We start from the raw sequence: 25990 nt of genomic DNA on the forward strand, positions 1-25990 counted from the left end.
AATCTGCAAAGCACCGGATTTCACTGCTGCCAGAGAAAAATACCAGGGTCAGCGTCGCGGGCCCTGCGGCCTTCCAAATGGATCATCCTTCGAGTTAGTCAGAGCCGCCTTGCACACACTCCTGTATTTCACAGGTACTGTCCAGAGGGTAGCATCTGGGGACACACATGGTTTCCTTTGTGTCTTAGACCCTCACCCCACAGGGACTCAGCTGATCAGGGTAGAAGATAATAAGAAACCAGGTGGGGAGAATCAGAACTCCCTTGCATGTAGATACATTCTGCAACTTACAAGTGCCATTGTCCCACCAAACCATTTGTGTAGACATGGCCCTGTAGGGGGTGAGAAAGATGCATGACTTCTCAAGGTCACCGGGCTGATAAGTGGCGGAGCTAAGGCTGAAACTTAGGGAGTCTGGCTCTAGATCCAGCTCCCTTCATGGAATAAGGCATGGCAGGGGTGTGTGTGGGGGGGATGGGGGGTGGGGGGTAGGCAGGGAGAGAGAGCGCCCTGATCCCATCAGCCCCCAGGGCAGGCCCAAAGGAGGGAAGCAGAGCCTGTGAGGTGGCATACTTGACAATTAGTAGGTTTGATGTGGTAATTTACTGTGGATTGGGGTTATTGCCTAGTACATTTTTAGCCTGGAGCTATGCGTTACGTGTGCTCCAACAGGCCTCTCATGGGAAGACTGGAGACCTAGAGGGTGACGTCCATATTCCGCCAAGAACCCCATCCAGCAGGGAGCCCAAATCCAGGGTTTCCAGGCTCCACCAGGCCAGCACTCATGTTATGTTTGGCCCCAGAGTATCCTTTAAAATGTCAATTTGGGGCAAACATTTAAAATGAGAAGGGTTCACAAAATAATTAGTGTTTCTGGCATCTCTTTAAAAGGTGAAGATTAGGTGATATTAACCTTACTGTTCCAGGATCCCAGCAGGGCTGCTGCCCCTCAAGAGGTGTGTGGTCTCCAGGGCACCAGCTCTACAGCCATGCACAGCAGCCGCCTGTCTGCACCCTGTAGGCACTGGGGATTCTGACTCTTGCCACAGAACTGAAGCTCTTAAGTTTTTGAAGGTCATGGATATAATTCAGGGGATCCAAGGACTTGGATGGGTAAAAATGACACCCTGACTTTCACTAACCCCTACCAAACGCTGAGCATTTCCTTCCATTAGGACCATAGGCAGAGACCACGGTAGCAATGGGATCTGTGACTTTGTCACTAGAAGAGATCACAGACAGTTTCATATCACATCAGACTTTCATAGACAGCTCCCAGTGTCATTTATGCGCACCACTACTCTAAAATCAGAGGGTGGCAGAGAATGAGGTGGTTAGATAGCATCACCAATTCAATGGACATGAGTCTGAGCAAACTCCAGGAGACAGAGAAGGGCAGGGATGCCTGGCATGCTGCAGTCCATGGGGTCACAAAGGGTCAGACACGACTTAACAACTGAACAACAGCTCTAAAATTGTGACCGATTGCCAGATGTTGTTCTTTAGTGCATTTGATAAAGAAGCATGTATGGCATGATATTAAAGGTTCAGTTTTAAATATATATATAATTTTCAATATAATTGGTTTCATTGGTATTTTACACACTTTGAGAAAAGATCCACAGGCTTCATCAGCTTGCCCAAGGGGTCCAAAGCACAAACTTGGACTCACATCTTCAAAAGATGGTTGTCAGGTCCCTTGGGGTTGGGAAGGCAGTTTTCTAGAACCTTTTGGAGAAGTGGGGTAGGAGGGGGACTAAGCTCCTCCATTCAGTCCGTCTCAGGTGGTTTCACACTGGACTCCCCACCCAGGGCAGGAGGCCCTCTGAGGTCCTCCCAGAGCCCAGGAAGCCCTTGGCCTTTGAGTAGGAGGCTGTGCAGAGGTCCTGCACTCAGTGGCCCCAGCCCCGAGTCTCCAGGGTCCCCTCCAAAGCAATCCCTGGGTGAACTTGATGGGAGAAAGCTTAGCTCCCAGGCCCTACCATAGACACCAGGGCGAGGCCGGCTGGGAGCCACAAGCCACGTGGGCGCTGACTCATCCCTGGACGGTCCCAGCCCAGCGGTGCCCCCCTACGGCGTGACCTTCCCCCGGCTTCCCCATGCTTCCTCCCAGGCTCTGCCCAGGTGCCTGCAAACCCACGTGCGGGCTCCCCTGGTCCGCAGCGCTGCTCCTAGCAACCGCCCCCCTCCCTCCTTGCCAGATCCGGAAATGTGTGGTCTCGGCTAGTTTCCTCCTGGATCCTTGAAGCGCCCACTCAGCCTCTGCCTGATGCTTCGGCTCCCATGCAGTTTGCTGAAGTCACCCTGCTGAAGGGCGTCAGAGCTGGAGGACAGGTGGCCATGGGCCTCCCACTCCCGCCCCGTGGAGCCGCCTGATGCTTCGACAGCCACCTCTTCCAGAACCAGTGGACACGCTCGCTCCGTGGTTTCCATGACACTGCACTTTCCCACGTCTCCTCCGGATTTCTGACAGCTCGTTTCCTTGCTGGCTGGCATGATCTCCTCCGGCTTCTCGTTGTGGGCGTGTCCAGGGCGCTGCCCTCGGCTCTTACCCCACCCGGTGCCCACCGCCCCCTCTAGAGGGCTCTCCTCCTGGTGGCCTGGTGCCACCTCCCACCACTGTGGCCCCTGGGGCCTTGGCTACCCACGGTCCCCAATCCCACACGGCCAGCATTCACAGAACTTCTTGTCCTACCTCCTATGAATCAAGTCCTAAATCACAGGTCAGACTGGAGGGGCGTGGGGGTCGCGGGAGGGCGGAAGGGTTCGAGTTTGGGTTGGCCAAGCAACTGGTACCTGGGGGATGTTGCTGAGAAGACTTAAACACACCCCCTGGGCCTGGGCTACTGTAGGTCTGTGTGAGGCAAGCTTGTGCAAGGCTAAGGATATAGGACTCTGGGAACCCACTGCCCAAGTTCAGATCCTGCCTCTGCTACTTGCTTCTGTGACCTCAGGCAAGTTCATCTATTTGTTCATTAATTTATTTAACAAATGTTAATTGAGCCCCTGCTGTGTGCCAAATTCTGCTGAAAATACAAACAGAAACACAAAAGGACTCCCCACACTCTTGATGTTTGGGCTTCCCTGGTAGCTCAGCTGGTAAAGAATCCATCTGCAAAGCAGGAGACCCCAGGTCAATTCCAGGGTCCGGAAGAGCCCCCCGGGAGAAGGGACAGGCTACCCTCTCCAGTACTCTTGGGCTTCCCTGGTGGCTCAGATGGTAAAGAATCCACCTGCTATGTGGGAAGACCTGGGTTCTGTCTCTGGGTTGGGAAGATGCCCTGGAGGAGGGTATGGTAACCCCCTCCAGTATTCTTGCCTGGAGAATCCCCATGGACAGAGGAGCCTGGCAGGCTGCAGCCCATGGGGTCACAAAGAGTCAAACATGACTCAGTGGCTAAGTGCAATACAGCACTCTTAATGTTTAGTTACTCAAATACTATCCAAACAAATGCTAAATTATGACCTTGACAAGCAAGGTGAGGGAGAGATCAGCCTCCTGAGAACCCAACTGAGGATGGTCTTATCAGAAGGATCAGGGGTGGCTTCCTTGAGGACATGACCTTAAAGCTCCGATCTGAGGGATGAGTGGAGTTATAAGATGTGGCTGGCTGAATAATGGCCCCCAAAGATGTTCACGTTCTAATCCCTAGAATCTGTGAATATGTTCCTTTACATGGCAAGAGAGATGTGATTCACTTAAAGGCTTTTTTTTTTTTTTTTCTTTTTTGGCCACACTGGGCAGCTTGCAAGATCTTAGTTTCCTGACCAGGGATTGAACCTGGGCCATGGCAGTGAAAGCCCCAAGTCCTAACCACTGGACCACCAGGGAATTCCCTCCAGTTAAGGATCTTAAGATGGGAGATTCTCCTGGATTATCAGTGTGGGCCCAATGTAATCACAAGTGTCCTTATAAGGAGGAGGCAGAGGGTCAGAGAAAATACGACAATAAAAGCAGAGGTCAGAGTAACGGCGTTGATGGAAGGGGGCCGTGAGCCATGAAAACCTCTGGAAACTGGAAAAGGAAAGGAAACGAATTCTACCCTAGAGCCTCTAGAAGGAAGGAAGCTTTGCCTACCCATCTTGGACTTCTGATCCCAGAACTGTAAGCTGATAAATCTGTGTTACTTTAAGCCACTAGTGTGTGTATAGCAGCAATAGGGAACTAACACCATAGGAGAAGAATAGAAAAGTGTGTGCCAAGGCTGGGAATGAGAAATGGATTCCTGTGATCTAAAGAAAGAAGGTGTGTATGTGTGGGTGTGAATGGGGGGGGCGGCGGTCAGGGGCGGGAGCCAGGAAGCTGGACAGCTTGGCAGGGTCCAGACCATGATCAACAAGCAGCTGCTGTTTGGCTAATGTTATTAACCCCTCTAAGCCTCAGATTCCTCACTGGTAAAATGATGACTTCGTAGATTTGTTGAGAGAAATGAATGAGGCTGTGTACATGTAGCTCTTATCTAGTAAGTGCCCGTTTAATGGTAAACGTGTTACAATCCCACGGTTTCGCGAGTGGGCTCCTGGAGCCCTTGGAAATCTGTGAGATTCCTTTGGGGCTGCTGAGGATCCGGAGGGAAAGAGGGGGCAGTTCTGCTCTCAAGCTGAACTTACATCTGTTTGCCCATTGGACTTGGCTTCTGGTTAAGATCATGTTTGAATAAGAGGTTCCTCAGCTAAGGCACGATTTGAGAGCTGCTACTGTAACCTGACTGCTTCTTCCTGTGAGGAAACCATGGCCTGGCTAGTACTGCCTCCGAGCCAGCCAGAGAACCCAGCCCCCAACCACTGATGCCTTGATGCTCTGTGGTCCAGGGTTCTGGGCCAAGGGTCAGACTGGCCGCTTTGTAGTTTGGAGTCCGTTTCCCTTCCTCGCCCTGCTTCCTGCGATCTGCGCTCTAGGTTCACTCGCATCTTCTTTGTCTCTTGTCCCTCTCCCTCACAGGACGCTAAGGTCCATGGGGCAGGAGCCTCATGTTTTGTTAACCGCAGGGTCTCCAGGGCCTGACACATGTGACAGTCCCAGGAAACACTGGGAAAATGCTCACTCTCAGGCCCTGTCCAGTGTTGTCTGCACACATGCCTGGTTCATGCGTGCAGGTGTGCTGAGTCGCTTCAGTCGTGTCTGACTCTTTGCGACCCTATGGACTGCAGCCCGCCAGGCTCCTCTGTCCATGCGGATTCTCCAGGCAAGAATACTATAGAGGGTTGCCATGCCCTCCTCCAGAGAATCTACCTGACCCAGGAATCGGACCTTGGTCTCTTATGTCTCCTGCATTGATTGGCATGTGCATTCTTTGCCACTGGTGCCACCTGGGAAGGCACTTTCTGGCTCATTGGTTGTCGTTGCTGTTGTTCAGTTGTGTCTCTTTGCAACCTCTTTGCAATGGACTGCAGCATGCCAGGCTTCCCTGTCCTTCTCTATCTCCCAGAGTCTGATCAAACTCATATCCATTGAGTCAGTGATGCCATCCAATCATCTCATCCTCTGTCGTCCTCTTCTCCTCCTGCCCTCAATCTTTCCCAGCATCAGGGTCTTTTCAAATGAGTCAGCTCTTCGCATCAGGTGGCCAAAGTATTGGAGTTTCAGCTTCAACATCAGTCCTTCCAATAAACATTCAGGGCTGATTTCCTTTAGGATGGACTGGTTGGATCTCCTTGTAGTCCAAGGGACTCTCAAGAGTCTTCTCCAACATCACAGTTCAAAAGCATCAATTCTTCAGCGCTCAGCATTCTTTATGGTCCAACTCTCACATCCATACATGGCTACTGGGAAAACCATAGCTTTTACTAGATGGACCTTTGTCGGCAAAGTGAGGCCTCTGCTTTTTAATACACTGTCCGGGTTTGTCATAGCTTTTCTTCCAAGGAGCAAGTGTCTTTTAATTTCATGGCTGCTGTCACTGTCACTGTGATTTTGGAGCCCAAGAAAATAAAATGTCACGGTTTTCATTGTTTCCCCATCAATTTCCCATGAAGTGATGGGACCAGATGCCATGATCTTAGTTTTTGGAATGTTGAGTTTTAAGACAGCTTTTTCACTCTCCTCTTTCACTTTCATCAAGAGGCTCTTTAGTTCCTCTTGACTTTCTGTCACTCCTGGTTCATAGTTTCCTCTAACTCACACCGTCGGCTCTCGAGATATTGACAAAGCTTCTTATCACTTGTGTGCCTGCGTGAATTTCTTCGCCTCCTCTGTAGAATGGGGGTCTACAACATGAATGGTGGCGACAATGGGGGTGAAGTGGCATCGTGACGTCTGCCTGTCGCCTGGCTTTGGGTCTGGCTGCAGCAGCCACTCAGGAAAGGCTGGCCATCGAAATGACCTCTTTGCACAGGGTGCCAAATTGCTCTGGTTCCAGCCACCCTGTTTTGATAGGGCCACTGCTGCAGCGTGGTCCCCTGAGCTGCGAAGGATTGCTTCCCTCCATCGGCCAAGTCACTTCCTGCAAAGTTTCTCCAGCCCACTCCTCCTCCTCTTCCTCCCCTGGGCCCAGACCAGCACATCTGCCCTTCTGGGCTCCAGCTCCTTCCCACTGCAGTCACCTCCGCAGGACTGATTCCTCCTCCACATCACTTCCCCTGCTTCCTTTCCTCTCAGGGACCCATGAAGATCTCTGCAACCTGTGTCATCAAATGGGACCCTGCTGGGATCCTGAGGACAGCGTCAATCTGCTAAGGGAAATACACTGACTGAAACCGCCCACCCTGGCCAGGTACCATAGTAAGCATACCTGTAAGTTATTTTACAACAGGAAGTCCCGGTGAGGAATACGGAACAGTTTAGGAAAGGTCAAAAGGAAATGCCATGGGTCCTGCCACCTCCCAGAATCTTTCTAGCTGGCATTCATCTTAGTCGAGTAATGCGTGCACCACCAGGAAGAACCCTGACTCAAAATGATTGGCCAAAGAAAACCCAGAAACTGATCCCATCACCATAAAACCCGAGACTGCGAGCCACATTGCAGAGTAGTTCTCCTGGGTTCCCTTTCCCTCCTGCTCTCCTTCCCAGTAAAATCTCTTGCTTTGTCAGTGTGTCTCCTTGGACAATTCATTTCCGAGTGTTAGACAAGAGCCCCCTTTCGGGCCCTGGCAGGGGCTTCCCCTTCCTGCAACAATGCCCTGGCCCGTGGCTCCCAGACCTCCACTAGTACCCCCAGCAGCAGCTGCTACCTGTGGCCTGGCCCCACCCCCACCCCAGCCTTTGCTGAACCTCCTCCTCTGTACCCCTGCAGCACCCCTTGCTCCATTGTTGCCCATCTTGCTGGGTCTACAAGTATCTTTCGTGCATCTAATGTAAGATCCCGGAGTGCAAGGACCAGCTCCTGTCCCTTTGACGCCATTTCCTCCATCCTAGTTGAGGCCGCCCCGGCCTCACACCTGAATGATCACAAAATGTCATAGTCTGTCTGCTCTGGCCTTGCCCGCTTCCATCAGGCATTGCGGTGACCTTCGAAAGCACAGATGAGTTCACAGCACTCTCTTTCGGGGCACCCCGTGGCCCTCGGGGGAGCTCTTACCACCAGTTACCACTCCCGCCCCATCTCACTGGATCTAGACAGGAGAGCTGACTTGCACTGGCTTGAATGGAGTGGGCTCTCCGGGAGGTGAAAAGTTCTTCCTTCTGCCTGGGACACTCCCTGCCCTCTCTGCTCTACCCCTTCTACCCACTGGGCTAATTGCTGTCCTTACCCAGATCTCAGCTGAGATGTACCTCCCAGGAAAGGGCTCTCCAGCTACCTGCAGCCTTGGCCCCGTGCCTCTTCAGTGAGCCTAGAGCACCTTGTACATTCCCTGCTTTGTTGGAATTACATCTGTTGCTCATAGCCCCATTTGCCTGTTGGCTCCTTTGAGGCCCTTGTGCCCACTGCCTGGAGCCTAGCACAGTGGCTGACACATTATTCTTGTCTCAGTCGTGTCTGACTCTTTTGCGATCCTGTGGGCTGTATCTACCTGGCTCCTCTGTCTGTGTAATTTCCCAGGCAAGATTACGGGAGTGGGCTGCCTGACTCAGGATCAAACCTGCAGCTCCTGCTTTGCAGATGGATTCTTTACCTCTGAGCCACTTGGGAGGCCCACCTAGCACATAGTAGGTACCTAACAAACACTCGTTCAGTTGAACTGAACTGCTCCAGAAGCTCAACCAGGTTCCCCATCTTTCCAGATCCTACCAGCTGCTCCTGATAACAAAAGCAATGCTGACACTTGTTAAGTGCTTGTTATGCTCCTGGCACTGGGTTAAGTGCCTCACTCATATTGCCTTTGCTTATTCCTCAACAACCTTGTGAGGTCAGAACTACTTTACAGACGCCAAGGCTTAGATAGGCAAATGAACCACCCTAAGGTCACACAGTTAGAAAGGGGTAGGGCTGGACTGGTATCCACTTGCTGACTTGGAAGTCTTCCTTCTCAGCCCCAAGATGACACTGTCCTCCATGCCTGCTTGTTCCCCCACCCTCTCCAGGATCCCTCTCCTTCCTCTGATCCCCTCAGGGTCTCTGCCTTCCCTGATCCTCCTACCACATCATCTATGTCTGCAGTTTCCTGATTCCACACTGCCCTGAAAGACTCTGTAGCACAGAGGTACTTAACCAGTTAATCTCTCTGACTAATGATAAACTCCCCAAGGTCGAGGATTATGCTCTGTTTCTCTAGGAGCCCCCAAGATACCCAGCACAGTGGTTTGTTGTTCAGTCGCTCAGTCGTGTCCTACTCTTTGTGACCCCATAGACTGCAGCCAGGCTTCCCTGTCCTTCACTATTTCCCAGAGCTTGCTCAAACTCATGACCATTGAGTCAGTAATGCCATCCAACCACCTTGTCCTCGTCATCCCCTTCTCCTGCCTTCAGACCCTGCATCAGGGTCTTTTCTAATGAGTGGCTGGCCAAAGCATTGGAGCTTCAGCTTCAGCATCAGTCTTTCCAATGGATATTTAGGACTGATTTCCTTTAGGAAGGACTAGTTGGATCTCCTTGCAGTCCAAGGAACTCTCAAGAGTCTTCTCCAACACCACAGTTCAAAAGCATCAATTCTTCTGCATTTAGCCTTCTTTATGGTCCAGCTCTCACATCCATACATGGCTACTGGAAAAATAATAGTTTTGACTATAGTACAGTGCTTGACACCCAGTTGATATCCTCCAGTCCACCAGTAAAGCAAAGGCCAGGTCCCCAGGTTCTTGTCCATCTGAGGAGGTAGCTTAGGAGGTTCTGAGCTCTCTTCTTCTCTGCATGATTCCGCTCTGGCTTCTGTCTAATCCTTGATGTTTTGGGACATTATGAATCACAGAGACCCACAGAATTCAGGGGAAGAGAATGCCAAGATTTCTTGAGGCCAAATGTGTGATCAGCATATCCAACTTCATTTTCCTGTCCAGGGAGTCCCATTTTTTATCATAATATATTTCTGGAAACCATGTCATAAATCAGATTATCAAAAAAGATTGTATTTAGTCAGCATAAAATGTAGTGTACTGAGCACTTTTGAATACACCAAAGTCTAGGTGATGGAAGCTAAAGTTAATGTGATAGGGCTCTGCTTTCAGGGGTCTCATTGTCTTGCTGGAGTCATGAACCAACTCATCATAGTGAAAGACCCCTGAGAGTCACACTCTGGCTCTCGTCTGCTCTGCAAAGTCTCCCCAAGTGTTTCTAGAAGTTTCCTGCAGTGTCTCACATGGGCTCCGGGCAAAGTTCAGGCATGGCCCCCGAACACGTGATTCCAGCGGTTGTTTTCCTCCTCTTCCCTGCTCTGGTCTGTGCCCTGTGGACTGCGGGGCACCTGTGGCAGATAGAGAAGCAGGTCGTGGACCTGGGGTGATGTCCCAGGGCACTCCCCTCCCTGTCAGTGTCATACCCCATCAGGGAGTCATAAACCACGGCTGATGGAGCCTCTGTCTCACAGTCTTTTAGTGAAACGGCTCTGCAGTGGCTGACATGGCTGTCTAGGACCACCTTTACACACATACACACACACACACACACACACACACGTAGCTCAGACCCGATTCCACAGGTTCTGAGGAATCACAGAGGCTTTCCGCCTTTCCAGTCACCAAAGGCTCTCTCACTGCCTGACAGTCTCCACCCTGGGATGTGTCTCCCCCAGCAGGCTCCCTCTTCCCCTCTCTGCACTTTCTCAGCAGCATCAGCTTCTGGCAGCTGCCTCACCATTTCCCCTACACAAGCCTAGGCATGTCCCAGTTTTGTCTCAAGCACAGCACTCTAGTCCCACCTGTTTCTCTTACACACGTGCTTCTTATTCATGCTCAGATGTAGAAAAAAGACAAGAAAAATACTCCAAGATGTTTTGACTCTGGGAGGTTTTCTTTTTCATATTCTGCTGTGTTTTCCAAGATTTAAAAAATAAGCCTGCGTCCCTCATGCAATACCCCCACCCCCACCACAGTAAAAGCTTTTATTGTGGTGGATGTTTTTGTTCAAATATAAAATTAACAACACAAGCTGTAGAAGCAAAGTGGAAAAAGAAAGATGAACTCCAGAGTGTTAAGGGGAAGTTGAAAAGCTTTCAAAAGGAATAATGTTACAACTGGAGGTTCCTGAACAAACGAATCATAGATACAGCTAAGCATGTACCATAAGTCAATGCCATAGTAACTGTAAATCTCCACAGTTACTCAAAGGAGTAAAATTATTTTTCAAGCCCTACAAAAATATATGTATCACTTTGATTATATAAGGGGTGGCAACAAACTTTCAAGTGTGTCTATCACATATTAAAATGCACAAACAACTCTTAAACAACATGTCAAGACATAGAAGGTTGGCTACAGAAAAATCGACATCTAATTGACAGTCATTTTGTTCACCTTTGACTTCAGAAGTACACGATGCTTGATCTCACGCCTTCCTTTTCTCTGAACCAAACCAGAATATTCAAAATCACTCCTTGGAGTTCTGTGCTGGGCTGCTTGAGGATGAGGGATAGCATTAGGTATCTGTTACCGATGATAATAATGCTGTCTCTTTGACTGAAAATCATTTTAAATATCCAGAAGGGCTGACGCAGCATCCTCTTCTTCCTCCCCGTCTGTGTATTAAAAGCCACCAGGCAGGGTTTCAGGGTCAGGGTTAACATGGTCTCCAGGAAGGCTGCTGCACCCTCTAAAGACAGTCCTCCCCATCTTTCCCTCCACATGGACCACTGAGCAGCTGTAATTTTAACTGGCAGCCTTCAGAATACAGAACTGCTGTTGGTTTTCTTCGTCTGGGACAGTGGTAAGAAACAGATGGGGGTTGGGTACCGAGGTGTGGGAACTCATCAAACCCCAAGTGTGGATCACAGAATTAAAGTACACCCAGGATGGAAAAGACCTCTGCTACGAACTGCTCCAACTTCTAAGCCACCACCACTGACCTGAGAAAGCACCTACTCTGTGCCTGAAATTACTACAGAGATGGTTTTATTTCATGTAATCCATACAACCCTGTGGAGTAAATAATAGCAACCCTATTTTACAGATGAGAAAACAGTCTCTGTGAACTTAAGAAACTTATCAGTGTATTAGTTTGCTGGGGCTGTCATACAAAGTGCCACAAACTGGGTGCCTAAAACAAGGCTAGACGTTCTGGAGGCTAGACGTCCATAATCAAAGTGTCAGAAGGGTTTCTGGGGGCTGGGAGAAAGAATCTATTCTATGCATGCCTTTCTCCTCACTTCTGATGGTTGCCAGCAACCCTTGGCATTCTTCAGCTTGTAGCTACCTCATCTGGGTCTCACCCTTCACCCTTGATGTGCTATTCTCCATGTGTGTGTCTATGTCTCCAAATTTTCTCTTAAAAGAAAAAAAAAAAAAGCCAGCCTTTATTGAATATGTTACAATGTTGCTTCTACTCTTTTTTGTGTGTGTGGACATGAAATCTTGCTACCATTTATTTGAGGTGGTTTAGTTGCTAAGTTATATTTGACTCTTTGGGACCCCATGGACTGTAGCCTGCCAGGCTTCTCTGTCCATGGGATTTCTCAGACAAGAATACTAGAGTTGGCTGCCATTTCCTTCTCCAGGGTGATTCTATTTTATGTTTTTGGCCCCAAGGCATGTGGGTTCTTAGCTCCCCAGCCGGGGATTGAACTCACACCCCCTGCATTGGAAGGCGAGGTCCTAACTACTGGACTGCCAGGGAAGTCCCAGAGTTTCCCTTTTTCAGGGACAGCAGTCATATTAGAGTAGGGTCCACCCTAATGACTTCATGTTAACTTGATTATCCCTACGAAGACTCTATTTACAAACAAGGCCACATTCTGAGGTCCTGGGGGGTCAGGACTTCAACATAATTTGGGGGGAACTTTGGGGTCACAAAGAGTCAGACACAGCTGAGCGACTAACACTTTGGGGACTTCAGCAATTCAGTCTACAACATACAGACATCACTTCTGATGAGTGATGGAGACAGTATTAAAAGCCTAGACTATCTGACAGCAGCTCTTAGCCAGACCCCATCCTGCCTCCTATCTGGCTCTTCCCGGCTGTCTGGCTCCCTCCTGTAGAACATATCTAGGAATGGGGACTGGCGACCACACAGGATGAGCCCACCTGCCACGTCTGAAGACTTCCTAAGTATAATCTCTTATTTGCTATGCTCACCTCTGAGAGATATACAGATACCACAAGGATTTTCTCCATGCAGATGTTGACAGACGTTGGCTTTGATAGAGAAACGTTCCCATCTTCATCGACCACTTCTGCAGGAACCACGAGCTCCTGGCCAGTGCACTGCCGACCCCTATGGCCCTTCCTCTAGAGAAGGGGAAGGGCACCTCTCTTTTCATGCTAAAGAGTGTGTGACCTCTTACTTTTTGGTTCTCACACCGACATCTGACACCTGTCATTCCATGTGCCACAGAGACAGAGGAGGAGGTGTTGGAGGAAGGAAGGTGGGCGAAATGCTCGGTGCTTCATTGTTATTCAAGTACCTGCGCCTTCATGCCCCCACCCCTGTTTTTTAATTTAAAGAGCACCATGCGTACGACTCTTAGGTTTAGTCAGGCTTTGTCTTGGTTCTTTCACTGGGAACTGGTCATCTCTGAACGAGTGTGTTAAACCTGCCTTAGTAACCCCAGGACCCAGGTCATCCTGGATCTTGGCGACCCCACAGGTGGATGAGGTGGTCACTAGACAAGGCAGACCCCTCAAGGATCCTGTGATAGAATGGCCGAGAACCTCCAAGAAAGGACTTGCTACCCCAGCTGAGAGGGGTGCCTCACTGCATCCCACCCAAGGACTGACCCCCGGCCAGTAAGGCCTAGGCGGGGATATCGAAGGCCTGCAACTCGGCCTCATGTGGGCAGTTCTGAGGGGCCACCTGAGCTCCAAAGCCCTCTGTGGGGTTGGCTAAGATTGTCCTTGGGCCTAGACCGCAGCTTGATGTCCGCCCCTGCCCCCGCCCTCCCTTCCTCCTCCTTAGAGTCTTCTTCAACCCTCCTCCACTCTCTCATCTCAGAATCTGCCTCCCAGGAACCTTCCTGGACCGGCTTCTCCAGAGACTCAAGTCAGCACTTGGTCGTGGGACTTCCCTGGTGTCTGCCTTCTTGTGCAGGGGACAAGTTTGATCCCTGGTTAGGGAACTGGCTTGATCCCTGGTCAGGGAACTGGTTTGATCCCTGGTCAAGGAACTGGTTTGATCCCTGGTTAGGGAACTGGTTTGATCCCTGGTTGTGGCATGTGCCACACGCCACAGGGCAACTAAGCCGATGCATCACAAAGAAGACCTGGCACTGCCCAAAAACAAACAACACACGGTCCTGAAGCCACAGAGGAGGCACGAGAGGTCAGAGGCCACTTCTTTCTGGGCCCCAAACTTCCGTTTTCACAAGGCATGACCAGGAGACTCATAGGCCTGCCCACATACTTATGCCCTTCTGTTTGGCCCCACCTGAAATTAGCTGGCCAACACCTCCCTCCTACAAAGATTTATTGAGCATCTTACTATGTGCAAAGTACGATTCCAGACTCTGGAAATACAGCAGTGAAAAAAGAAACAAAAATCTTTATCTGCACAAATCTTGCATTCCAGTAGGGGAAGCAGACAATTACCTAATAAATCAGTAAAATACTATCACTTGGTGATAGTACTATGGGGAGGAAAAAAGCAGGGCGTGGAGAGGGTTTTGGAGCCAGATGGAGGAAAGAGTGAACAGGGAAAGACTCCCCGAAAAGGTGACATATGAGCAAAACCTGAAGGAGATAAGGGAGTCGTGAAGGTACTGGGGGAGAAGACTTTCAGATGGTAGGAACAGCAAGTGCAAAGGCCCTGAGGCAGAAACTTGCTATGAGTTTGCAGGGACTAGCAAGGAGGCCAGTGTAAGTGGGTCAGAGCGTGAGAACAGTAAGAAGTGAAATCAGAGTCCACAGTGGGAGGAGGGAGAGAGGTTTGTGGGATTGTGGGTGTGGAGGGTCTCTTGGGCCAATGCAGGGACTTTGGCTTTGACTATGAGTGAGATGGGACCCACCAGAGGGCTCTGAGCACAGAAAAGACAGGCTCAAAGGGACTATTTTAAAGGGCCACTCTAGCTGCTGTGTGGAGAGAAGGCAGAAACAGGAGACCTCCTAGACTGTTTCAGTAAATTCAGGTAGAAGGCGATGCTGTCTCAGCCAAGGGGATGTGGTAGAAGTGGTCGGATTCTGGAGATTTTTGGAAGGTTAGAGCTAATGGGATTTGTTGATGATCCTTCCAGGAGAGCCGGCACTGTGGCTGGGCAGGATCACCCACGCGGGTGCAGCCAGCGGTATTTCTCAAGGTGATCAGCAGCATGCGGTGGCTTTGGAGCCAGACACACCTGGGTCTGGATCCAGACTCCATGCCTACTAGCTGTTCATCTTGAGCAGTTTACATCAACTCTCTAAGACTTTGTATCTTCATCTGTCAACTGGGGATGACAATCTTTGTATCATAGGATTATTATGAAGATCAAGGGAGATGATCTTAAAGAAGAGCTGACAGGAGAACGACTGTGATCATTTTAAATAATGCAGTCTCCTATGAATCTTGCAGCAAGGCCTGAGGAGGGGAGGGGCGGGCTCTGAGGGTGGAGGGAACATGCAGGAGGGGTGGGACAAAGCTGGGAGCAGCCAAGACCACCCAGGAATGCTGGTGTGGAAAGAGAACAGGAATCTCGGGCACACACTGGCCTGCCCAAGTGAGTCTGAGGGATTCCAACGCTTGGGCAGGTTGGGGTAGGGTGGCCTTCAGAGAAAAGATGGCCAGAGGGGAACTCCTTGGCTGAAGGTGGAGCTGTGGAAAATGGGAACATCCCCAAATTCTAGAAGATGAGGTCATCCCAGCTGAAGCCAATCAAAACTCTCCCTTGGGGAGGCAAGAAAGGGTTTTACTAGGCCAAAAACTGCAGCAAGCTCTAGCGGCTGCCAAGAAAGGAGGCGAGGCAAGGCGAGCCCTGGGCCCGAGGCCATGAGCTCTGGAGGCCCCACCTTGGCTGGAAAAAGAGACTAGAGGAGAGCTGGGGTGGGGGTGGGGCAACCCAGAAGGGGCGGGGCGGGGCGGGGCGGGGCGGGGGGGGGGGAGAGGGGAAGGAGGGGGAGCTGTCTTCATTGTCTGGTGGTAATGGGGCACGCTCCCGGAAAAACTGTTAAGTCCTCAAAGGCAGCCAACAAAGCTTCGCACACCGGGGCTCTACAATGTTTTTCCCTTAACAATGACGGAAAGCATTCCTTCCATCAGAGATGTTCTGTTGATTTATATGCATGTTTCTCTCCCCCCTGCCCCAATAGACCAGAAGTTTAAACTGAGGATCCTAAACTTTTCCTCCTACCTAGAGAGCATTGACTATGAATGACGTGGGTTCAAATTCCAGGGCAGCGTTTGACCTTGGGCAGGATGCTTGACCTCTGGGTCTTGTAAAATGGGGATCACAGTACTTCACAGATGTCTCTGGGGGCCATCATCTCCACTCGCTGCCACTCCCCCATCCCTGGGTTCAGACAATAAAAGCAAGCCTACTAAATAACTGTGAAGGCAGACAGTCAAGTGTACAGAAGGGTCTCTCCTGCGTGGGGAACACCAGGGGGCTGGTTTCTAGCCGCCAGAGAAGACAGGTGGGGTCTGGAACTTGCGGAGAGCGCCCCCCAGTCCCAAGGTGGAGACCTGGTCCTTACCCGATGTCTCCCAGTTCAAACTCCCTCCCTCCTAAGACACCACCATCTGTTCCCATTTCTCTCAGGCCCTGAAGAAGTGGTACACTGCTCTTGGAAGAGGAGGCATCCTTTCCCCAGACACGTCGGGGGCTAGAAATCCCCCAGGCCCGACGCCCTCCGGAGACGCTGACGTCAGCCCGAGCGGCGGCCGCGGAGCGTTTCTGGTAAGCCTCCCGCCAGCGGCCACCTCCAGGAAGGACAGGGCTGGGCCCGGGCCAAGTCCCGCAGCTGCTCAGCGCCTGCCCGGCCTGGGGAGGTTTCCGGTGTGCCCACTCGGGCCGCAGCAATCCTGGGGCCCTGCGGGCGTGGGTGGCTGGCCGGCCGTTCCCGGCCTGTCGCCACCCTGTCCAAGAAGTCAATCCAGCCCACCGACCGCAGATTCCTAGAGCCTGCGCTCGCTGATGGGAATGGAAACGGAAGTACCTTCCTCCCCCTCCCCTCCCCCCACATTCCTCTTCCCCTCCCCCCATTCCCCCTCCCCCTCCTACCCCTCCCCTCCTCCTTCCCCTATTCCCACCCTCACCCCTCCCCTTCCCCCTCCCCACCCTCATCCCCAATGACTGCTCTTTCCTTGTTCTTGTCACAGGCTTTGACAGCCATTTGAGACTGCTGGGGAGAAGACAGGCGCTCTGACCCTGGCCCCCAATCAGTGGTTTTTAGGCCTGCAAGCCATAGCATTTTAGAGCAGGCAGAAGGGCCTCTCAAGCCAGGCTGGTGTCCTTTGAGTCAGGGGTTTCTGGGTGCCAGGCCCGGCACTCCCAGCTTCACACCTGCACAAGGGAGACACTGCCTGAGCTGCAGGTGGGAAGATGGATACAGTGAACACGGTCCGAAGCAGCCTGCCCGAGGCCCCACCGCGGAGCCTGACTTCACGGCTGAACTCTGCCACCTGAGTTACGCTTCTCCACGAGAGTTGGTGGATCACGTGTTCCTGTCCTCGGGCTGCCGGGAATGAGAGAAACCTGTGGTCAAGCAGGCCTGGGGCTGGGGGGGGCGGGGAGTGGTGGTGGTGGTGGTGGTGCAGGGCAGTACCCTAAATTCAGTTCCACTTCAGGGAATGTCTTGGAGCATAGTGACAGATTAAAGCCTCTGACAAGTCCTTCAGGGAGTAAATCTGTTTAACTCTCTTTAACCTAGTGTTTCCCAAACTTATTTGCACCTGGGAACCCCACCCCCTTTTTAAAACACGGGAGATGGTTACCATCCTGGAGAAGGTGCTCTGGGAGCTGCTACATGAGATCACACCACCTGTCTTGTTCAGATAGTGCCTGGTATATATATATATATTAGGAGCTCTGTAAACATGGGTTGGGTAAAATTAACATTTTCCCCATTGCTGGTCGTCCCAGCCCATTCCCCAGGATTTCTCTTCCTGAAGAGTCCTTCAGCCACGGAAGATGCTTCGGGTCCCACAGAAAGCCCACTCCTGCTGGCGCCCCTGTGTTGGTTTTCTGGGCTGTGCTGGGGTTTCGTGGAAAGAAAAGTCTATTCAGGCAACTCCTGTGGCCTCCCCTGTTTTAACCTCTCCCTCAGAGGTCCCTACTCTTCAGGACAAAGGGAAAGTTCTGAGACACTTCCATTCAGTTTGGGCAGAGGAATATGGGTGTGGATGAGGGTGTAAAATGCGCTGCGCTGTGCTGTCGTGTCCAGCTCTTTGCGACTCTGTGGACTGTAGCCAGCCAGGCTCCTCTGTCCATGGGGATTCTCCAGGCAAGAATACTGGAGTCAGTTGCCATGCCCTCTTGCAGGGGATCTTCCCAACCCAGGAATCAAACTGGGGTCTCAGATCTCTTGCCTGCATTGCAGGCAATTCTTTACCACCTGAGCTACCAGGGAAGCCCAAGTCCTTTCAAGCCCCCCAAGCCTGCCCAAGCAGGATGGTGTAGACCCTGCGGGGTCCTCCTACCCCAGTGCTCACATCTCTGTTTTCGCCTTCCTCGGCACCCTGCCCTGTCATCCCTCAGCCCTTCCCTCTACCTTTTACACCCTGTCTGTCAGCCCCTCTTACTTCCTACCCTCCTGGACTCGGCTTGAACTCCAGACTCTATTGGAATCAGATCCTCTCTGGGGACCCTGAACACACAGCAGGCCAGGCCCACGCTCTGAGATTCAGGGGTGACCGCCATGGGATGGGTGCAGGCCTCCCTTCGGACACAGCCAAGTCAGGAACCACAGATGCTCGCCAGGACCCAGCGCCCTTCTCCCCACCCTTTGCTGGCACCCCCTTGGCAAGCCTCCCAGCCTGGAGCCGGTGCCAGGCCTCCTGCCTCTCTTGGCTCCCGAGCACTGCTGGGAAGGGCACCACCACAGTGCTGGCATCGCTACAGGCTCAGACTCCCAACTGGGTACCACCTGCCAGCACATGCAGCAGCCTTGGGTCTAAACCACTTACTATTCTGGGCCTCCATCACTCTCCGCATGCTCCCTTCCGACCCCGGGCCTAACGCTTAGCTTCTTGTCTCCTACCACTGGAAAAAAAAATTGAGGCCACTGGGATCACATGATCTCCATCAAATCCTTCCTCCCTACCGAGTCCGCTTCCACGCACCCCCCTCCTACCCCCACACCCCCACTGCTTTCCTATTAATTTTAGAAGCAGGCCAAAATCCAGGTCAGATCCCCCAGCCTGTGGAGTCGGGCTGCCGGGGTTCCAATCCCATTTATATCCCTTCCTGGCTGGGTGATCTTGGGCAGATTTCTTCAGCTCCTCAGTGCCTCGGTTTCCTCATCAGTGAGATGGGATGGTACCTGCCTTTACCTCGCAGAGCTGATGGAAGGATTAGATGAGACAGGCTGCACAGAGAGCTTGGCACAGGCAAATGCTAAGAAAGGCTAGCTACTGCCGCCTGCCTCTTTGCCTCCTCTAAACCTTGTTCCCTCATCATGAACGTCTCCTGGTTTCTAGCTCAATCCTCTCAGCCTATACAGACACGTAAGTCTCTCCTGTCGTAAAAAAGTCTCTTGATTCTGTGTTCTTGATTTCTCTCGTGCCTTCTCGTCCAGACTTCTCAGCAGCATCCTTTATCTGCTTGTTCCGTTCCTTATCTCCTTTCTGTTCCTCAGTCCACCAGGGACATGGCTTCTGGCTCGGCCATACTTCTGACGTTTGTCGGGGTCACCAGGGACTGGGCCAAGACCAGTGGGCACATCTCAGCCCCTGACCTCTGCCTGCTGCGCTGACTGTGTTAGTCATTTCCTCCTCTATGAAATGATGGATGGCTTGGCGTCCATGCCTCCTTATCAACCCCTCGGTCCTCCCTGTACTTCCTCGACCTTTCCCTCTCTGTTCTCACAGGGCTGCTCATCCACTGCTGGCCCCGGGGACTGGTCTGCCGGTCCCCAGACTGGGGACCCTGAGTCTGTCCTTGGTCAGTGGGTCTCCTCTGCCCTCACACTCCTTTCAGGTGATCTTAGCAGCGCTTAGCTTCCCAGATAGCTCACATGGTAGAGAATCTGCAGCGCGGTTCGATCCCTGGGTCGGGAAGATCCCCTGGAGAAGGGCACGGCAACCCACTCCAGTGTTCTTGCCTGGAGAATCCCATGGACAGAGGAGCCTGGCGGGCTACAGTCCATGGGGTCCCAGAGAATCGGAATGACTGAGTGGCTGACACTTCCACTTTCACTTAGCAGCTCTTATGGCTTCTACTTCCACTTGATGGTTGCTACCTGCTATGGGCTGAATTGTGTGCGCCCCCCCCCCCCCCCCCCAAATTCGTACACTGAAGCCCTAATCCCCAGTGCTACTGTACATGGAGACAGAGACTGTAAGGAAGTAATTAAGATTAAATCAGGCTATAAATTTGGGCCCCTAATCTGATAGGTTAGATAGCATCACCGACTTAATGGACATGAACTTGAGCAATCTACAGGAGATAATGGAGGATAGGGAAGTCTGGTGTGCTGCAGTCTGTGGGGTCACGAAGAGTCAGACACTACTTAGTGACCGAACAAGGACAACAATCTGATAGGATCAATGTCCTTATACGAAGAGGAAGAGACAAGGTCTCTCTTGCTGGGCTCACACGAGGACACAGCAAGAAGGTGCTGTCCGTAAGCAAGGAAGAAAAGTCTCACCAGAAGCTAACTCTGCTGGTACCTTGGTCCTGGACCTCTAGCCTCTAGGAGTATGAGAAAATAATTTCTGTTATTCAAGCTACCCTGTCTGTGGCAAATTCCTAAGCATGTAGGCATGCTAAGGCACCTCATCTGACTCTGTGCGACCCCATGGACTGTAACCCACAAGGCTCCTCTGTCCATGGGATTCTCCAGGCAAGAATACTGGAGTGGGTTGCTGTGCCCTCCTCCAGGGGATCTTCCTGACCCAGGGATCAAACCCAAGTCTCTTATGTCTCCTGCATTGGCAGGTGGGTTCTTAACCATCTGGGAATACCCATTTCTAAGTGTACCAGTAAGCTTTTCCTGCATAACAGACTATTCCAAAATTTGATGGTTGACAACAACCACTCATTTAACTTATCTTTCTGCAGGTCAGCAGTTTGCTGTGGGCTCAGGTAGCAGTTCCTCTGTTCTTGGATCTGTGGTCAGCTGCAGGTTTGGCTGGGCACTGGTGGCAGCCTGGCTTTAGCAGGATGGCTCATCTCTGCTCCACAGAGTCTCTCATCTTCCAGGAGGCAGGCCTGGACTTGTTTCCATGGTGATGCAGTAAGGTTCTAAGGAAGCAAGCAGAGTGGAGGTTTGGAAGGAAAAGCTTCAGACTCTGCAGACATCCAGGTCTGTACTCTGCATTCTTACCTGGTACTCTGGGAGTTGACTTCTCAATATCAAGACATCTTGGACAATGAACTAGGAATATAGAAAAGTAATCGCACAAGAAAAAGAATGTGTGTGTATAACTGCACCACTTTGCTGTGTAGCAGATAACCCAGCTTTGTAAATCAATTCTACTTCAATTTTAAAAGTACTTTGGAAAAAGAATAATAATTAACTCAACTCTGGAAAGGCACATAACATTTTAAGGTATAGTTGACAGGACTTGCCAGATGTAGAGTAAGGAAAGACGAGGAAAATAGGCCTACTCCTGGGTAGATAATCTTTGTGCTTCCCTGGTGGCTCAGGCAGTAAAGAGTCCACTTGCAATGCAGGAGACCAGGGTTTGATCCCTGGGCTGGGAAGATCTCCTGGAGAAGGCAATGGCAACCCACTCCAGTGCTCTTGCCAGGAAAATCCAATAGACAGAGGAGCCTGGTGGGCTACAGTCCATGGGATTGCAAAGAGTTGGACACAACTGAGCAACTAACACTTTCACTTTGGTTAGACAAATTGCTGAGCTAGAAGGAGGGTGGAAAAAATTTGCTGAGCACTTATTATTTGCTGAACACTTTTCTAGCCTCTTGGCACACAGAAAATACTAAGGTGCTTGAGAAAATGTCTCTGGAGCCAGACTTGGCTTTAGAGACTATATGTATTCTTTTTCAGATTCTTTTTCATTATAGGTTGTTTTAAGTTATTAAATATAGTTCTCTATGCTATATAGAAGGTCCTTGTTGTTTATATCTAGTTTATATATAATAGTGTGTATCTGCTAATCCCAAACTAATTTGTCCCTTCCTCCCCTTCCCCTTTGATAACCATAGGATTGTTTTCTATGTCTGTGAGTCTTTTCTGTTCTATAAATTTCGTATCCTTTTTAGATTCCACAAATAAGTTATCGCATATGGTATTTGTCTTTCTTTGACTTACTTCACTTAGTGTGATACTCTCTAGGTCGACCCATCTGTGTTACTGCGAATGACTGTATTTCATTCTTCATTGTGGCTGAATAATATTCCATTCTGCATCTATGCTGATCTTCTTTATCCATTTATCTGCCAATGGACACTTAGGTTGCAGAAGCTATGTTCTTAATGGCCACTTCCTTCATATTCCTCCACCTACCATTCACCCACAGGAAGATAACCTATTTAGGGTTAAAGATAATGAATTTGGTTTTAAATATAGATGTGAAGCTGCCTCTAGGACAACCGGGTAGAGACTTCTATTCAGCAGTTGGGTTTGTATGTGGAGTAGGAATCAAGACACTGTAGACAGACAAGGATTGAGCCACGAGTGGATAACATCATACAGGGAGATGGTGCGGAGGGAGAATGGGGGAATGCTGGGGGCATGCTTAAGGAGAGGATGGAGAAGAAGGGCCCCACAAAGGAGCCTGAGGATGAGCAGCCAGAGACGGGAGAGGGAGGTTTTGGAGGCAGGGAGGACCGTAAGTCTGTGTTTGCCTGAGGGAGTCTTGGTTTAGGACAGCCTGGCATAATAATTAATGAGTGCCCCCTTTCACTTTAAACAGTGGCCCAGTTTGGAAGATGGATTATATATATTCACCCTCCTTAGAAGGCCAAGGAGGAGAAAACATCAAGGAGAAGGAGACGTAGATGTGAAATACTGCCAAGAGGACGGAGAAGGTTAAGTTTGGAAAGTGGGTTCCGTTGGGATTGGATTTGGCAAACTGATGACCTTGGTTGGAGAAAGGCTTCTGAGAAAAAAGATGGGAAATGGACTGGATCACGCTGAATCTAGATAAGAAATAAGTAAAGATAACAAATTGCACAAGTCTTTCCAGAAGCTTGGCTGGGAAGGAAAGAAAAAGAGGGGCAGCTACATGGAACGGAAGAGGGCACACCCTCCCTGCCGTTCTCTGCAGGAGAGGGTGGGAGCATGGCAGACCCAATAGGGACGACGACTCCAGTAGAGAGATTGCCAGGGAATCAAGGGCCGAGGTTTCTGGGGAGCCAGAAAGTACGAGGGTCCAGATAAAGGGGAAAAAGCCTTGAAGAAATAAAGGAGGAGACTTAAGAAATAGTGGGAAAAGTCCCAAGGAGGTGGGTTTCTGGGCACGGAACTGATGAAGGGGCTGGCATTACGTTACAGACTTGTCTGACCACAGCAGACCATGGTCGGTGATGCATTGGTCTTCCCTTGGCCGAAGACTCTTTACCCACCCCACCCCCGAATGCACATACCTGCACACGCATGATTTCTTCACACAGGTCAGGAGGCTCACAGTAAGCTGCTACCCACAGAGGAGTCCAGACCACATAGAGCATTTCAGCAAGCATGCCTTCTCATTAGGGACTCACTGCCCTGACCCCTCTGCAACCTACATCCCCAACCACCCACTGGACACCTCCCCTGGAGGTCCCACAGCCATCTCGGGAACAGGGTTTCATTCACTTATTAAATTCTGTCTTGCAACCTGTATTGTGTGCCAGGAACCACTTGTGCCGGGCTCAGAGGAGACAACAGACACCAAGCAGACATGGTCCCGCCCTTACTGGGGAGATAGAGATGAGTCAAATAAACAACAAGTTGGGACGTCCCTGGTGATCAAAGGTTAGGACTCAGCACTTCCCCTGCAGGGGACACAAGTTCAGTTCCTGGTCAGAAAACTAAGATCCTGCAAGCCGTGTGAGTGCAGCCAAAAGGAAAAGAAAACGAAAAGCCATAAATAATCAACAACTTGTCACAACACAGTGTGAGGACACCCACCCACTGTCCCACCTTCCAACGTGAATACCAGCAGCAGCATCCTGGGGCCTCCTAGCTCCCCTGCCTCCTGTATGCCCACTCGTCCATGTGATTCTTCGGGCTAGTGCGCCACCTCCTTTTCTTTCTCCATGACCTCTGCCTGGACTCCTAGCCTGTCACCTCCAATCTCCACCCAAAACCCTCCTCCGCATGGCTGCCCAAGTTTTCTCTTCTACATTAACAAGTGCGATCACAATATTCTCAAGATAAAGAACTTCTTTACAGGAACCTCAAAGAGAAATAGTAGAAAGTCACTGGAGGGACTTCCCTGGTGGTTCAATGGTGAAGACTTGACCTTTCGGTGCTGGGGTGCAGGTTCCATCCCTGGTGGAGGAGCTAAAATCTTACATGCCTCCTGGGCAAAAAACCAAAACACAAAACAGAATCAATATTGTAACAAATTTAATAAAGACTTTAAAAATGGTCCACATTTAAAAAAAGATACATAAAAAAGAAAGCCACTGGAGATAAGACTCTTAGCCCATAAGAGAATAAGATTTGGATACAGACACATAAACACACATACACAGCATGTAAAAGAACTAAATAATATAAATAATAAGGTACAACTAATGTATATGCAGTTTTTTCCCCCTCTAAAGATAGATAATACAAGAGCCAAAAATTAACCAAATTTTAGGAAATAATGAGAACCTTAATGGATTTCAAAAAGCTGAGTACAAACAATCTTCTGATTATAATATTACAATAAAATGCAAATTTAATAACCACCAGAAGATAAAAAGTTACAACCACCTAGAAATATACTTCTAAAATTAATCTTAAACAATTTGAGTTAAAGAGGAAATACAAACTGAGAAAGCAGATTATCTAGAAAATAACAATAAACTCTTTGGAAACATCAAAAACGAAGGCACAAGACCTGCGTCCATGCTCTTTTCCCCACCCTCTGTAACGCCCTCTGTAGTTTGCACCCGTGACCCCGGTCCCGCTTTCTCTGTTCTCTCCCGTTGCCTTGGCTCCTGCACTGAATTTCTCAACAGCTCTGGAAGCTGTCACCTTCTGTCACCCCTCCACACCTTTATGCCATTGGCCTGGGATGTCCTTTCCCTTCTTACCTACCTAGCAAACTCCTGTTTACTCATGAAGACTCAGAGTTGTGGTCCCTTCCTTTGTGATGCCTCACACAGAATCGTCCACCCCTTCCCCATGTCCCCAGAGGTCTTGGCACCGTCCTTTGGAGAAGAGGGTGAGTGAAAAGAGAGCCTGGGTCAGGTCTCAGCCACTCCCCAGGCTAACAGTTTCAACACCATGTCACTAACACCCAACTCCCTTGTCCCTGTCACCTTCCACCCTCTTGGCAGCTGGCTGCATTTCTAGGGGCTCTTTGCTGTAGGTCAGTTAATGTTGCTGGATAAGACAAAACAAAAACAAGAAATTGTGTTAATTCTGCACACTAACAAACTCATCAGTCCTTAGCTGACACCCTCCCCTTTAGTCTGGCTCACACATAGTCTCCTCTTGGGTCCTTCACACAGTGCTTCCTGGAATCTGTCCCAAAGATTACACGTGTCCTTTGAGATATGAATGGGGGTTTTGTGGGGATTTGGGGGTTTTGTTTTGAAGGAAGTTAGGAAAGGGTTCCCCAATACATTTGGGAAGTGCCAGAAGTAAACAAAAAGTTATATCAATCACCATGATGTACACTTCAAATATCTTATAATTCTGTGCGTCTATTAATGCCTCAATAAAGCTGAGATTTCCAAAAAGAGTTAAACTGGTCTCCTGTTTAACAGTTTATCAGAACTTTTAATTCACTGATAAGCATTTATGAAGAACCAAACAGTATGCGAATTTCCTCAAAGGGCTTGCACTTGGAACCCTTTAGTTAACCGTGCCCAACTATGTCTGGTCTTGTGAAAAACAGTAGCTTATCTGGAAGCAGAGTGGAAAGTGCGACACTCCTTTTCCTCCCTGTTAGTGGCTGATCTGGCCTTTTGTTTTACTGGAGAATTTGAAGCTGTGTCTGCCCCCTGACCCAGCTTCCTCCCTGACACAAACTTCCCCTCCACATTTTCTCTTCCTTCCTGTACAACTCAGAGCCTCTCTCTTTCCTTATGTTTTCAATGCAGTACATTCCGTTGCTCCATTCAAGGGTTGTGGGGTGCTAATAGCATCCAGTGGGCGGAAGCCAGGGTTACTGCTACACATCTCAGTACCCAGGACAGAGACCCTCCTCTCCAGCCCTCCACCCCAAGCCTAACAAAGACTTTTCTGGCCCAAAGTGTTAATAATAGAGTTGAGATTGAGAAACTCTCACCT

General features: G+C 50.2%; 1 long non-coding RNA gene and 1 other non-coding gene across 7 annotated transcripts; one reads left to right on the top strand and one right to left on the bottom strand.

The window, feature by feature from the left end:
• LOC105611919 (uncharacterized) lies at nt 1-25437 on the top strand. 6 transcript variants are annotated; one of them, XR_009594994.1, is made up of 6 exons: nt 1-134; nt 2202-2723; nt 6599-6713; nt 16192-16329; nt 20653-20896; nt 22470-25437. It is a non-coding gene; the product is annotated as an uncharacterized LOC105611919 (long non-coding RNA). The 6 variants fall into 6 exon arrangements; XR_001435135.4 differs by lacking the exon at nt 2202-2723; XR_009594997.1 differs by lacking the exon at nt 1-134 and having other exon boundaries at nt 2075-2723; nt 16752-20896.
• TRNAE-UUC (transfer RNA glutamic acid (anticodon UUC)) lies at nt 3761-3832 on the bottom strand. Its single transcript has one exon. It is a non-coding gene; the product is annotated as a tRNA-Glu (tRNA).
• Nucleotides 25438-25990: the final 553 nt, after the last annotated feature.

Source organism: Ovis aries, chromosome 9 (assembly GCF_016772045.2).
Source record: "Ovis aries strain OAR_USU_Benz2616 breed Rambouillet chromosome 9, ARS-UI_Ramb_v3.0, whole genome shotgun sequence".
NCBI classification, from domain to species: domain Eukaryota; kingdom Metazoa; phylum Chordata; class Mammalia; order Artiodactyla; family Bovidae; genus Ovis; species Ovis aries.